The sequence below is a fragment of the Taurulus bubalis genome (assembly GCF_910589615.1).
Source record: "Taurulus bubalis genome assembly, chromosome: 11".
Lineage (NCBI taxonomy): Eukaryota > Metazoa > Chordata > Actinopteri > Perciformes > Cottidae > Taurulus > Taurulus bubalis.
This window is the reverse complement of record NC_136599.1, coordinates 2,114,502-2,129,701: the sequence shown is the minus strand read 5'-3', so window position 1 is coordinate 2,129,701 and position 15,200 is coordinate 2,114,502.

The following is a 15,200-nucleotide window of genomic DNA, read 5'->3' as shown; positions in this document are numbered from 1 at the left end:
AGTAATACATATATACACATATAGTAATATATATACACACATATAGTAATATATATACACATATAGCAATATATATACACATATAGCAATATATATATACACATATAGTAATACATATATACACATATAGTAATATATATATATTACTATATATATATATTTCTATATATATAGTAATATATATATATATACAGTAACATATATAGTAATATATATATTTTACTATATATATTACTATGTATATATAGTAATATATATATATATAGTAATATATATAGTAATACATATATATAGTAATATATATAGTAATATATATACACATATAGTAATATATATATATATATATATATATAAATACACACATATAGTAATACATATACACCTAATATATATACAGTAATACATATATACACATATAGTAATATATATATACACACATATAGTAACACATATATACACATATAGTAATATATATACACACATATAGTAATATATATACACATATAGTAATATATATATTACTATATATATATATATATATATTTCTATATATATATAGTAACATATATAGTAATATATATATATAGTAATATATATAGTAATACATATAGTAATATATATATATATTACTATATATATAGTAATATATATATATAGTAATATATATAGTAATACATATATATAGTAATATATATATATTACTATATATATATAGTAATATATATAGTAATATATATATAGTAATATATATATATACACGTGACCTCTTAGCTAACCTACCGTAATGTGTATATATATATATATATATATATATATATATATATATGCACACATATAGCAATACATATATACACATATAGTAATATATATACACATATAGTAATATATATACACATATAGTAATACATATATACACATGTAGTAATATATATATACACACATATAGTAATATATATACATATACAGTAATACATATATACACATATAGTAATACATATATACACATAGAGTAATATATATACACACATATAGTAATATATATACACATATAGCAATATATATACACATATAGTAATACATATATACACATATAGTAATATATATACACACATATAGTAATATATACACACATATAGTAATATATATATTACTATATATATATATATTTCTATATATATATAGTAACATATATAGTAATATATATATAGTAATATATATAGTAATACATATAGTAATATATATATATTACTATATATATATATTACTATATATATAGTAATATATATATAGTAATATATATAGTAATACATATATATAGTAATATATATATATATATATTACTATATACATATTACTATATATATATAGTAATATATATATATAGTAATATATATAGTAATATATATATATAGTAATATATATATATACACGTGACCTCTTAGCTAACCTACCGTAATGTGTTCCTCTTCTAGTGGTATATATATATATATATATATATATATATATATATATATATTAATACATATATAGTAATATATATATACACATATAGTAATAAATACACATATATTAATACATATATACACATATAGTAATACACATATAGTAATATATATACACATATAGTAATATATATACACATATAGTAATACATATATACACATATAGTAATACACATATAGTAATATATATACACATATAGTAATATATATACACATATAGTAATATATATATACACACATATAGTAATATATATACACCTATAGTAATACATATATACACATATAGTAATATATATATATATATATATATATATATACACACATATAGTAATATATATATACACATATAGTAATAAATATATATACATATAGTAATATATATATACACATATAGTAATATATATACACATATAGTAATACATATATACACATGTAGTAATATATATATACACACATATAGTAATATATATACATATACAGTAATACATATATACACATATAGTAATACATATATACACATATAGTAATATATATACACACATATAGTAATATATATACACATATAGCAATATATATACACATATAGTAATACATATATACACAGATAGTAATATATATATATTACTATATATATATATTTCTATATATATAGTAATATATATATACAGTAACATATATAGTAATATATATATTTTACTATATATATTACTATGTATATATATTACTATATATACATAGTAATATATATAGTAATACATATATATAGTAATATATATAGTAATATATATATATATTACTATATATATATAGTAATATATATATATAGTAATATATATAGTAATATATATATATTACTATATATATATAGTAATATATATAGTAATACATATATATAGTAATATATATTCGTCCTTTAAATCACTCTCAGGTGAACTTTGGTCTCTGATCAACACCGTTACGTTAACTCCCGTTAGCTAACCTACCGTAATGTGTTCCTCTTCTAGCGGTCCAGATTAAAACCCAGGAGAGTAAAACCCGGTCCCGTAAAATCCGGTCCTGTAAAACCCGGTCCCGTAAAACCCGGTCCTGTAAAACCCGGTCCCGTAAAACCCGGTCCCGTAAAACTCGGTCCTGAAACCAAACCGAACTAAAAAGTTATACCCGAGTTTCAAAAGCAGCTAACGGAGCAGGAAGCTGGTTGAGTTCAAAGTGTAACCTGATCCCAGATCTGCTCTCAGACCGGATCATCTGATCCCAGATCTGCTCTCAGACCGGATCATCTGATCCCAGATCTGCTCTCAGACCTGGTCATCTGATCGCAGATCTGCTCTCAGACCTGATCATCTGATCCCAGATCTGCAGATCCGGGTCCTGTTCCCTGAGTCCCCTCCTACACACTGCCACACATGTACTTAAACATTATTTATATCACTGATATTAATGTATACATGGTATAGTATTCTTATTTAAATCATGGTATTGTATTAGTACTGTGTGTGTAGTACGTGTACTAGAACTAATCTGATATATTATGTATATTGTTTTAATTAAATATAACTATATACGGAGCGAGAGATCAATAAAGTGGTTTAAAATATAAAAGTACCTTTTATCAAAATTGATCATGTGGCGTTCAGGCTCCCTCCACAGAAGAGTAAAAGAGAGCACACCTATATGAACTCATGCTTGTAGAGATAAAACAGAGTAGTAGTAATAACAATAATAATACAGTACATTTTTTGTTCATAATGTCAATCGTTTATTTACATTTTCACATCAAACAGCAGAACGAGTGAAAAAAGATAGAAAAGTATTTTTCGGAAAGTTTCAAAATGAAGTGAAATAGAACGACTGTACAGAGTGACCCTGAACGCACCGCGGCGGAGACATCAGTCGGTCCTGGACATGAAGGACCCCATACTAGTACTAGTACAACAGAGTACTACTACACAGGTAGAGTACTACTGTAACTCAGGTACATACAGATACTGTTTAAATACTCAGAAGTCTGTACAGAGTTTTACTGGTGTTACTGCATAGTATTACTTACTAGTACTGCAGTATTCAGGGTTCTGTGTTACACTGAGGATTCTGTTCTGCTTTGGCGTGAGTAAGGAGAGGTGCATGCTGGGACTTTCTGATCCTCTGTAGCTCGATCACATGACAATTAGTGCAGCCAATCAGACGTCTCCTAGGTCTACCTATAGGTGTATCTATACATGTATAGATGCATATATATATATATATATATATATATATATATATATATATATATATATATATATATATATATATGCATCTATACATTTATAGATACATATATATACATATATATATATATATACACCTATACATGCATATATATATATACACACATGTATATATATATATATATATATATATATATATATATATATATATATATATATATATATATATATATATATATATATATATATATACACACACACATGTATAGGTATATCTATACATATATATGTATATACCTATATATGTGTATATATATACAGTATATATACACATATATACACACATGTAAAGGTATATACATGCATATCCTTTTACACACATATACATATATATATATATATATATATATATATATATATATATATATATATATATACCTAATGATCTTTTTCAAGTGTTTAAATGTGAATGCAGCTTCAGACGAGTTTTTGTGATTTTAAAGAACTTAACTCAGAACAAACGACACATCACAACACTGAGACACATGTAACTGATCAATAATCAATAAATTCAATAATCAACGCCTTGGTGGGTCATCAAAGACTGTCGGACGATTTAAAAAAGTTGCATTTCATTCATGTTGAGTTCAAGGACATCTGTATAAAAGAGTTTCACTAAAGCTCCAAACAAAACGGGCTCAGTGCAGCCGATCAACAAACCGATCGATCGACACTGTGTTATCATCGTCTGATTGTCGCCGCAAATGGTTTTCATCCTGAAAAGGTTCAGAACCCGTCACGGAACCCCGGGCCCTCTTATTGCTCTCACACTGGACCTGGACCCCATCAGACCACATCGGGTGGTCCGGACCACATTGAGGACCTCCTACTGAGAACTGATCAATATTGATCGGATCTGATCAATTTAAAAAAGTAATTTCACTTGATTAATTAATTAATTAATTCTGTTTTATTTTGTGTGTTTGACTCCAATAATTAGTGTATTGTAGTGAATGAATTGTAGTCTTTTACTTTGTTAACTCATTGAGTGTTTTTAAATATTTTAAATATTATAAATAATACTATAAATATGTAATAATATAAATAATATTATACATATATAATACTATAAATATATAATAAGATAAATAATACTATTAATATAAATAATATTATAAATATATAATAATATAAATAATTAAAATACATATATGAATAAGTAATAACAATGTTAATAATAATATAAATAAATAATGTAAAGATAAATAAATAGTGTAATTATTACAATTTAAACTTTCTAATTTATATTCTGCTTCAACACTGGTGTTACTGGTGGTCCTGGTGTTACTGGTGTTACTGGTGTTCCTGGTGTTACTGGTGTCACTGGTGGTCCTGATGTCACTGGTGTTACTGGTGTCACTGGTGGTCCTGGTGTTACTGGTGTTACTGGTTCTTCGCAGGGTGCAGGAAAGGAGGAAGAGACGTTGAGTCCAAACTAAGAATACCTGAAGAGTCTCACCTGCTGGTTTCTGTCTGGACTCACCTGAGGGATCAAACACGTCACCTGATCTAATCACTTAAACGTCATTAAAAGGTCGACTGGTTTGAGCTGGTGATTATCTGTCCTCTTCATCATCATCATCATCATCATCATCATCATCATCTAAAGTTAATATAAAACTCTGGTTTTGTCATGATTGTCTGAGCAGATAAAAGACGTAGAAAATGTAAAAAAAAAAACTGCAGTTCTTTTTTTTTTAACCCAGAAACCCTTTGGGGTTGAGCAGTAACACCTGGGATGCCACCCTGAGGTCACAGGACGGTGACATCATCACCCTCCATGTGATGTCATGGCGGTGAAGGTGAAGTAAGAGGGAAGCAGGTTCTCTTGGTTCTCCTGAAGAACCCGCAGGACACAGAGTCCAGAGAGGCGCTGGTTCCAGCAAGCTGGCCCGGGGGTTGGTCCGTGGATCTGTGCGTCTGCGTCCCGATTGGAGAATTGGATCTGTCCGTCTGCGTCCTGATTGGTCCGTTGGATCTGTCTGTCTGCGTCCCGATTGGAGAATTGGATCTGTCCGTCTGCGTCCTGATTGGTCCGTTGGATCTGTCTGTCTGCGTCCCGATTGGTCCGTTGGATCTGTCTGTCTGCGTCCCGATTGGTCCGTTGGATCTGTCCGTCTGCGTCCCGATTGGTCCGTTGGATCTGTCTGTCTGCGTCCCGATTGGTCCGTTGGATCTGTCCATCTGCATCCCGATTGGTCCGTTGGATCTGTCTGTCTGCGTCCCGACTGGTCTGTTGGATCTGTCTGTCTGCGTCTCGATTGGTCCGTTGGATCTGTCTGTCTGCGTCCCGATTGGTCCGTTGGATCTGTCCGTCTGCGTCCCGATTGGTCTGTTGGATCTGTCCGTCTGCGTTGTGATTGGTCCGTTGGATCTGTCCGTCTGCGTTGTGATTGGTCCGTTGGATCTGTCCGTCTGCGTTGTGATTGGTCCGTTGGACCTGTCCGTCTGCGTCCCGATTGGTCCATTGGATCTGTCCATCTGCGTCCCGATTGGTCTGTTGTATTTGTCCGTCTGCATCCTGATTGGTAAGTGAGTCAGACCAGAGTTCCGGGAGACGGCTGGTCTTCCTGCGCCTGAGGAGGGAAGGAGTCCACAGACCTGAGAGAAAGAGAGAGAGTCAGCTGGTCAGCTACAGGTGTTCTCACAGCCGGAGCGTACCTGTGCAGGTGAGCGGCTCCTACCTGCCGTGCAGTGGGTGTCCGTGGAACGTGGCCGAATGCGGCAGCGTCTTCTTGTGAGGCTGCAGGTCGTGACGATGACTCGTCTCCATCCGATATGCCGCCTGCTGAATTACACCAGGAGTCCTCCGTCTGCTTGGTAGAGCTCCTCCCCCTCCGGCCTGACCTTTGACCCCATTGACCTTGGTGTTGACCTTTCCGTTGGCCTGGTTTGGGTGGGTGGAGCCTATCGTGTTCCTCAGATACCAGTCCCGGAGACCTGTCGATCACACACACACACACACCTCAAAGATTAGCGGGTAACCTCCACCTCTGCTTTGTCTCATGCCTCCAGGACACCTGGAGTACAAGACACCTGGAGAACAGGTCACCTGGAGTACAAGACACCTGGAGTACAAGACACCTGGAGTACAGGACACCTGGACTACAAGACACCTGGAGTACAGGACACCTGGACTACAAGACACCTGGACTACAAGACACCTGGAGAACAGGTCACCCGGAGTACAATACACCTGGAGTACAGTACACCTAGAGAACAGGTCACCTGGAATGCAAGACACCTGGAATACAAGACACCTGGACTACAAGACACCTGGAGTACAGGACACCTGGAGTACAAGACACCTGGACTACAAGACACCTGGAGTACAGGACACCTGGAGTACAAGACACCTGGACTACAAGACGCCTGGAGAACAGGTCACCTGGAGAACAATGCACCTGGAGTACAGTGCACCTGGAGAACAGGTCACCTGGAGTACAAGACACCTGGAGTACAAGACACCTGGACTACAAGACACCTGGAGTACAGGACACCTGGAGCCCAGAACAGAGGTCAACTTGAACCCAGGACACATGGACTACAAGACACCTAGAACCCAGGACACCTGGACTACAAGACACCTAGAGCCCAGGCACCTGGACTACAAGACACCTAGAGCCCAGGACACCTGGAGCAGAGGTCACCTTGAAGCCAGGACACCTGGAGCAGAGGTCACCTTGAAGCCAGGACACCTGGAGGACAGGTAACCTGGTTCACTGCTCACTAATCCACCGCAGCCTCGCTGTTTAATGGCAAACTGCGTTAATGGCGGACTTGTTTCTTCAGGTGCGTCTCGGCCGGGTGCTGGACCAGGCGGCGGCTGGTGCTTACCTTCCAGGGCGAGGGCCTTGTGCAGGCTCCTGGTGGCCTCCTCCAGCTGAGCGTCCTGGGCGGGCGGCAGGTGAGGGGGTCTGGGTGGCAGCAGGTGAGGGTGGGGGTCTGGCTGGATGGCCGCCGGAGGAAGAGGCGGGTCGTGGGTCTCGGCCTGGCCCTGGTGCACCGGGAGGAAGGGCCCGCAGGACTTTGTGCGTGTCACTTTGACTCGTCGCTGGTCGCGGTAGATGGGCGGGGCTCCGAGGGGCTGGGGGGAGGAGCCGTTGAAGAGCGGCTCGTGCGGCGACGTGATTGGATGCCTGCTGTTGGGCTGCTGCAGCTGCAGCTGCTGCCGCTTCCCCCAAACATAGTCCAGCAGGACCTCGCCGTACCCGGCCCCTCTTCCTCGACCCTGGGGGAGCCCGTTACTCGCCCTCGCCCTCGTCGGTCCCTCCTCCGTCAGCGCCTCTGAGCTCCTGAATGCTGCGGCGCCGTTCGTTCCTCTTACCCAGAATCCCCCCTGATGTTGCCCCGCCTCGTCCTCGAGGGGGGCGATGCGATCCAGCAGGCCGTCGGAGCTGTTGCTATGACGAGCTGCGTTGACCCCTACCGCCGGTCCCGTATCAGACGGGGCCCCGGACGAGGAGGAGGAGTCCTGGGAGCGGGGGGGTGGAGGATGGAGGGGGAGGGGCTTGAGGGTCTGAAGAGTCTCTGATTGGTCAGTCCTGAAAGAGGCGAGGGACAGAAGGATTTGTTGGTAGATCCCATGACCCTACTAGGCCGTCTGGGGGGGTCAAACTCACAAACGGCCCAATTTGACCAAAATGTTCTCACTTTTTCATGTTTACACACAGATTTCACAAAATGCTTGGTCATGGAAATTTGGTTTAAAGTCACGCAGGGTTCATACACATTCTGACCAGTGCATTTCATGACTTTTCCATGACTTTAAACCAAATTTCCATGACCAAGCATTTAGTGAAATCTAGGTGTAAACAGTAAAAAGTGAGTAAATGTAGTATTTAAACTAACAATGAGAATACAAAGCATACAGTAAACCTTAAATGACACAAATGAATGAGACAATAGTTTGATTAAAAGAATAAACATTTATATAGATGTCTGTATGTATGCCTGCTTATATTTTGAGTCTTTCTTTTAAAAGCATATTCATTATTTCAAACTCAGCGTAAATGAACGACATGAACACATGAACATAACACATGATATAACCATTTTAAAATTCCATGACTTTCCAGGTTTTCCATGACCTTCAGAACCCTGCATTAACTAAGAGGTGAACCCACAGAAACAGGAGCGTTGACCCGGCGCCATGTGGGATCACGTTCCTTTGATGCTGATAGATCACATCTCTCTACATAGATCACATCCCTCTGCATAGATCACATCCCTCTGCATAGATCATATAGATCACATATATCCCATCCCTCTGCATAGATCATATAGATCACATAGATCACATCCCTAACCACTGCTGTAATGTCACTATGTCCCCACAAGGGCAGTAAGAAAAGCATGAGTGTGTGTACCTGATGTGCAGAGAGCTCCTCTTGGTTTTGTTCTGGAAGAGAACTACTGGAGAACCAGCCGAGACCAGCAGGGGTCGGGACCCCCCGTCATCTGGGGACAGACAGGGAGAGAGACAGACAGGGAGAGAGACAGACGGGGCGAGAGACAGACAGGGAGAGAGACAGACAGGGAGGCGGGGAGAGAGACAGACGGGGCGAGAGACAGACAGGGAGACAGACAGATGTATAATTATGTTTAGAAGACGTCAACATTAAACTTCCGTATCAACAGAACCAAAAACAACATACAATCTTTAACATAAATCTGTACAATGTGATGTCACTGTGATGTCACTGTGATGTCACATCCCACACATTACGTCTATAAGATGTTTTTATGACTGGATGAAAGGTTACCGTTTTCTATTCCTGTGGAGTCTGAAGTGGAGCTGCTCTCTGACCTCACGGTGTCTGGAGACACACACACACACACACACACACACACACACACACACACACACACACACACACACACACACACACACAGAATAAATGCAGGAAGAAACACGTTTTCCTTGTCTTTCTGAAACAATGGCATATGTACTGCCTCCTGTGTGTGTGTGTGTGTGTGTGTGTGTGTGTGTGTCTTACCTGTGTGGCAGCCTCTGTGTACGGTCCTTTTGCCGTGGTGTGTGTGAATGTGTGTGTTGTGTTCAGGGTCGCTGTGTTTCCTCAGAGCTCCACTGAATAAAGTTTTCTTCGGCTTTGACCGCTGTGAGTCTTCATCCTGAAGACACACACACACACACACACACACACACACACACACACACACACACACACACACACAAATATGATAATCTACATCATGTGTCAGCTGATTCAGTGATACATGGACTCTCTATCGCCCCCACAGGTTATGAGTGGTATCACGGGACAGGACGGGCCGCGGCTAGCTAGTTAGCTGCCGCTAGCTGGTTAGCATGCTAACCTATAAAAAAAAACGATTTTACACCTTCAGAGGTGAGATTTCCAAATGAAGCTTTGAAGATCTGTCGTCATATTTCATGACATTATTATTGTTGTATTATTATATTATTATGATATTATTGCATGATGAAGTCACATGTCTCACCTCTGATCGAGACTTCCTGTTTCTCTGGCGAGACGTCCCACCTCTCCGTCGGACACTAGGGGGTTTCTCCCCGGCCTCCAGGGGGAAGTCTCTGGGCACCGCCCCCGTCAGCTCCTGACCAATGAGAGCACAGCTGTCAGCTCCTGACCAATGAGAGCACACCTGGTCACATCGTACCCACAACGAGACCCTGACCACGTCAGACCCTGATCTCTGATTGGATTATCCCTGATGGAGGGAGGGGTCAGTTTATGACATCACTCACCGCCTCCTGCAGACAGATGCGTCTCAGCTCAGCCAATCGTGTGCTCAGCAGCGCCTGCAGGCCCCGCCTCCTCTCCTGCAGCTCTGCCATTCGCTCCTTGTGCTTCCTTTCTGGACAGGTGAAAGGGTCTGCTCTCACACACATACACACACACACACACACACACACACACACACTGTAACACCTGTCCTCGTTAACACACGTCACCGCCATGTTGTTGCTGTTGGCTCTTACCAGATGCTGAGATGAGTTGACCTTTGACCTCCATGGCTGGTGTTTCCCATGTGACCTCACCTCCTCACACGTGACCCCGCCTCCTCACCACGTGACCCCGCCTCCTCACCGCTCACACACACTTCTCTCCTGAAAGCAGAAGAGAGCGGACAGTTTTCAGCTGACAAAGAATACACAGGAAGTCACAGAAAGAGTCACTTCCTGTTTCGATCTGATCCACTACATTGACCAACTTAAAGCGGAGGTATATATATATATATTTATTATATATATAATATATCTTCCACACAAACAGTCTTCAGTGCAGTTATCATGCTTACATACATATATATATATACATATACATATACATATATATATATATATATATATACACATATATATATATATATATATATATATATATACACATATATATATATATATATATATATATATATATATATATATATATATATATATATACACATATAGTGTATGTTACTTCTTAAAGCACGTAGTAGACAGTTTGTTCATCTCACAGTTCTTGTCGACCACAAATAAATATATTTTGTCTACTTTCTCCTTTCAGACATGTTAACAGCTGCTTTTCTGTAGAATAAAAATAACTTTAACAAAATGTATTGAAACACAGACGAAATGATCTAATGTTTCAATATGTTAACTCTTCACATTTAATACTTTATAGTTTATAGTGTAAATGTGAAGCAGCTTCATCCTCCTATTGTCTGTGTGACAACGTCCTCATAGAGATAGAAACACACAGACAGGTACACGTACTGTATGTGTGTGTTTGTGTGCCTGTGTGTGTGTGTGTGTGTTTGTCTGTGTTTGTGTGCGTGTCTCTGTCTGTGTGTGTGTGTGTGTGTCTCTGTCTGTGTGTGTGTTTGTGTGCGTGTCTCTGTCTGTGTGTGTCTGTGTGTGTGTCTGTGTGGGTATCTGTGTGTGTGTGTGTGTGGGTATCTGTGGGTGTGTGGAAGATAAATGTAGGTCAGGCAGCAGATTCTCCGCATGGCAACAATGTAGAAAATCCCAACTCTGAATACTCACATCTGATTGGCCGAAGCTCCAGCCAGGGAGCCAATAACCTTTCAACCCACGGGGCTTCGGTGTGTGTGTGTGTGTGTGTGTGTTACAGTAGACTCTGGTCTTGGTGACATCACAGTGACATCACACATACAGCAGGTGAGGGGGCGGAGTCACAGACAGAACAAATAAACAGACCTGAAGCTCTCCAGGAGTCAAACTACATGTCCCAGAATGCCTTGCTGTAAGAACCGTCCAATCAGAGAGCTTCAGACTGTTGTCAGGCTGCAGCTGAGTTCAATTCTGATGATGTAACTGTGACATCAGTCCTCTGGATGGAGGCGTCTCCATAGCAACAGAAGCTGAGGCTCATGGGTAATGTAGTGTTTGGAAACATTTAGAATTGGAAAGAAGGTGAAACACAAACTTAAACCAATACAGCTATAAGATCAAGTCAATAATATAGTCTATATGTAATATGAAGTTTATATAATATATATGGTTATATTATTTAAGGTTGATTTATAATACATGTTTACATACAATATGAAGTTAATACATAACATATGGTTGTAAATAATATAAAGTTAATATATAATGCATGTTTATATATAATATAAAGTTAATATATATATGATATGTTTATATATAATATAAGGGTATAAATTACATATGGTTATAGATAATATAAATGTAATATATAATGTATTGTTGTATATAATATAAAGTGAATATGTATTATAAAGTGTACATATAATTTAAGGTTATATATAATATAAAGCTGATATATAATACAAAAGTTAAAATATAATATATGGTTAGATACAGTACGATATAAAGTTGATATAGAATATATGGTTGTATAGAATATAAAGTGAATGTATAATATAAGGTTTATCTATAAAGTGACTGTATAATATCAGGTTGATATATAATAGAAGGTTATTAATGTATAATATATGCTTATAGATAATATTACATTACATTTCACTGACGTTTTTATCCAAAGAGACTTACAATAAGTGAATTCAACAATAAGTGAATTCAATGAATACAAACTCAGGACAACAAGAATCAAGAAAGTATTATTCCTTCAAAGTACAATTTAAGTGCTACTAAAGTGCTAATATAAAGTTAATATGAGGTAATATATTGTACGGTTGACATATAATATATGGTGACATAATATAAAGTTCATAATATAAAGTTAAAACTACAAACGGCGTGAACGGGCCAATGAGACGCAGCGGTGGAAGCCACGTCGTCCAATCAAACAAGTCGTGGAAACAGAAACCAGGATGATGATAATGATGATGATGGTGATGATGATGAAGATGTCCTGTATTTAGAAACAATGATATCTTTCTGTTTCATTACTTTTTGTAATACATATACAAATGTCCTTTAGATGGTAGTCTGCATGAGAAATTAAGAAAAAGCAATGCATTCTGGGTAGATTCGTGTCCGACTCGCTCTGATGTCATGAAGGTCAACGATGACGTCACCAGAGTGAGGCCAGACTGCACGGCCCAATGCATGATGGGAAACGCCTGGCTGCCTCCACATCTGAGAGCTGATTGGCTCTTAGATTTACCAACAAACACCTCGTTTAGTAGAACATCCTGTTGCTCTGTAGTTATGTTTAACGCTCCATTGTTGACTATTAGTCTCAGGATTAATCTAAAAACACATCTTATAATACAATAATAATCATAATAAAGGTTGTTTATATCAAACTAGCAACAAAGTGTTTTACATACATAAAAGAAAAAATAACACACAATGCAGATACAAATATGTGTTTACACATAAATATATATAATATATATATATATTTACAAACACATATCACTAAGCTACAAGTAGCCTACATGTCTAACCGGAAGTCACTGTTTCTGTGACTTCCGGTGTGTTCTTTGAAGGCAGCTGGACCTCTCAATCTTTTTTCAAAAGTCCTATAATCGATTCATCGTGTCGTCACTGATGAACCACGTGACGTCAGAACAACAGACCGACTTCCTGCTTCCTCAGTCTGATGAACAGGTGAGGAGGAGCCCCTTCGTGCATCTGAACACACGCACACGCACACGCGCGCTGGCACGTGGTGCTGGGTGGGGACATCCCATAATAACAACACGCTGAATAACAGACTATTATTGTTGACTCTGCTCTTTGCGGGTTACGAGCCGAATGAGAGAGAAGCTCGCGACGGTTCACGTGCACAGCTCGTCTTTGACGTGCACGCTGTGACCCGCTGGCACGAGCGACGCGACCTTAAAAAAAGGACCAACTTTCAAATGGAGACTGGCGCGCGCGCGCGTCCTACCTGGATCACCTGCGGGACCCCGACTCTTCACCTGCGGCGGGGATCGAACCTGCGGCTCGTCGGTCACATGACCCAGAAACCAGCCGCAGAGTCCAGAACCCGTCCTCCGGTCAGCTGATGGGCTCGCACCTGTGTGATCGATCGATTTATTGATTGCAGTCCTCGAGCAGCCGCTGCGGGGATCAAACGAGCCGATCAGCGCGGCCGCGCCGACGATCGATCATCGCGGATCGATGACCTGATCGGATGGAGGATCCCTGCTCTTCATCCTCCCTCTCCTCCTCTTCCTCCTCCTCTTCATCGATACAGCAGCAGACTGAATGAAGCTACGCTCCATCAGCACCGCGAGGCGCGCTCACGACGCTGCGGGCGCGCGCACGTACATGCGCGCACACAGACTCGTACGTGAGACGGATTTCTGTGGAACAGATCGATAACTACGTTGAGTCTGTGTCGCTTACTGATCATGAGATAATCGATCGAGTTTTCTTTATTAATAATGTTGAAATGTTTTTGTATTTGGACACAAAACCAATTCAAATCTCAATAAAATAAAGACATTTATTTAAAGTTAGTCCATAATAAATAATATTATTTTATATTTAAAGTTCCAATTCAGTTTAAATAATATTGTTTAATATTTATAGTATTTCATTTTATAATATTTGAACTCAACAGGTCGCTTTTTACTATTATTACTGTTATTACTACTATTAATATATTATTACTATTATTTTAACTATTATTATTATAAATATATTACTATAATTAGTACTACTATTTGTATTGTTCTTATTACTATTATTATTACTACTATTATTCATTATTATATTATTATTACTACTATTATTATAACTATTACTATAATTATTACTACTATTTGTGTTGTTATTATTACTATTATTATTACTACTATTATTGTCACCGATAGCACCGTGGGGGCGGGGCTTAATCTGCGTTAAGAAAAGTGAAAACTGTTGATTCTGCATTCTTCGTCATTTCCATGACAACCAAACCTTCAGAATAAAAGATTCAGCGTTCTGATTTGGTTGACGATGTACGAGAAATCCTAAAAGACTTTTATTTTGTCAGTT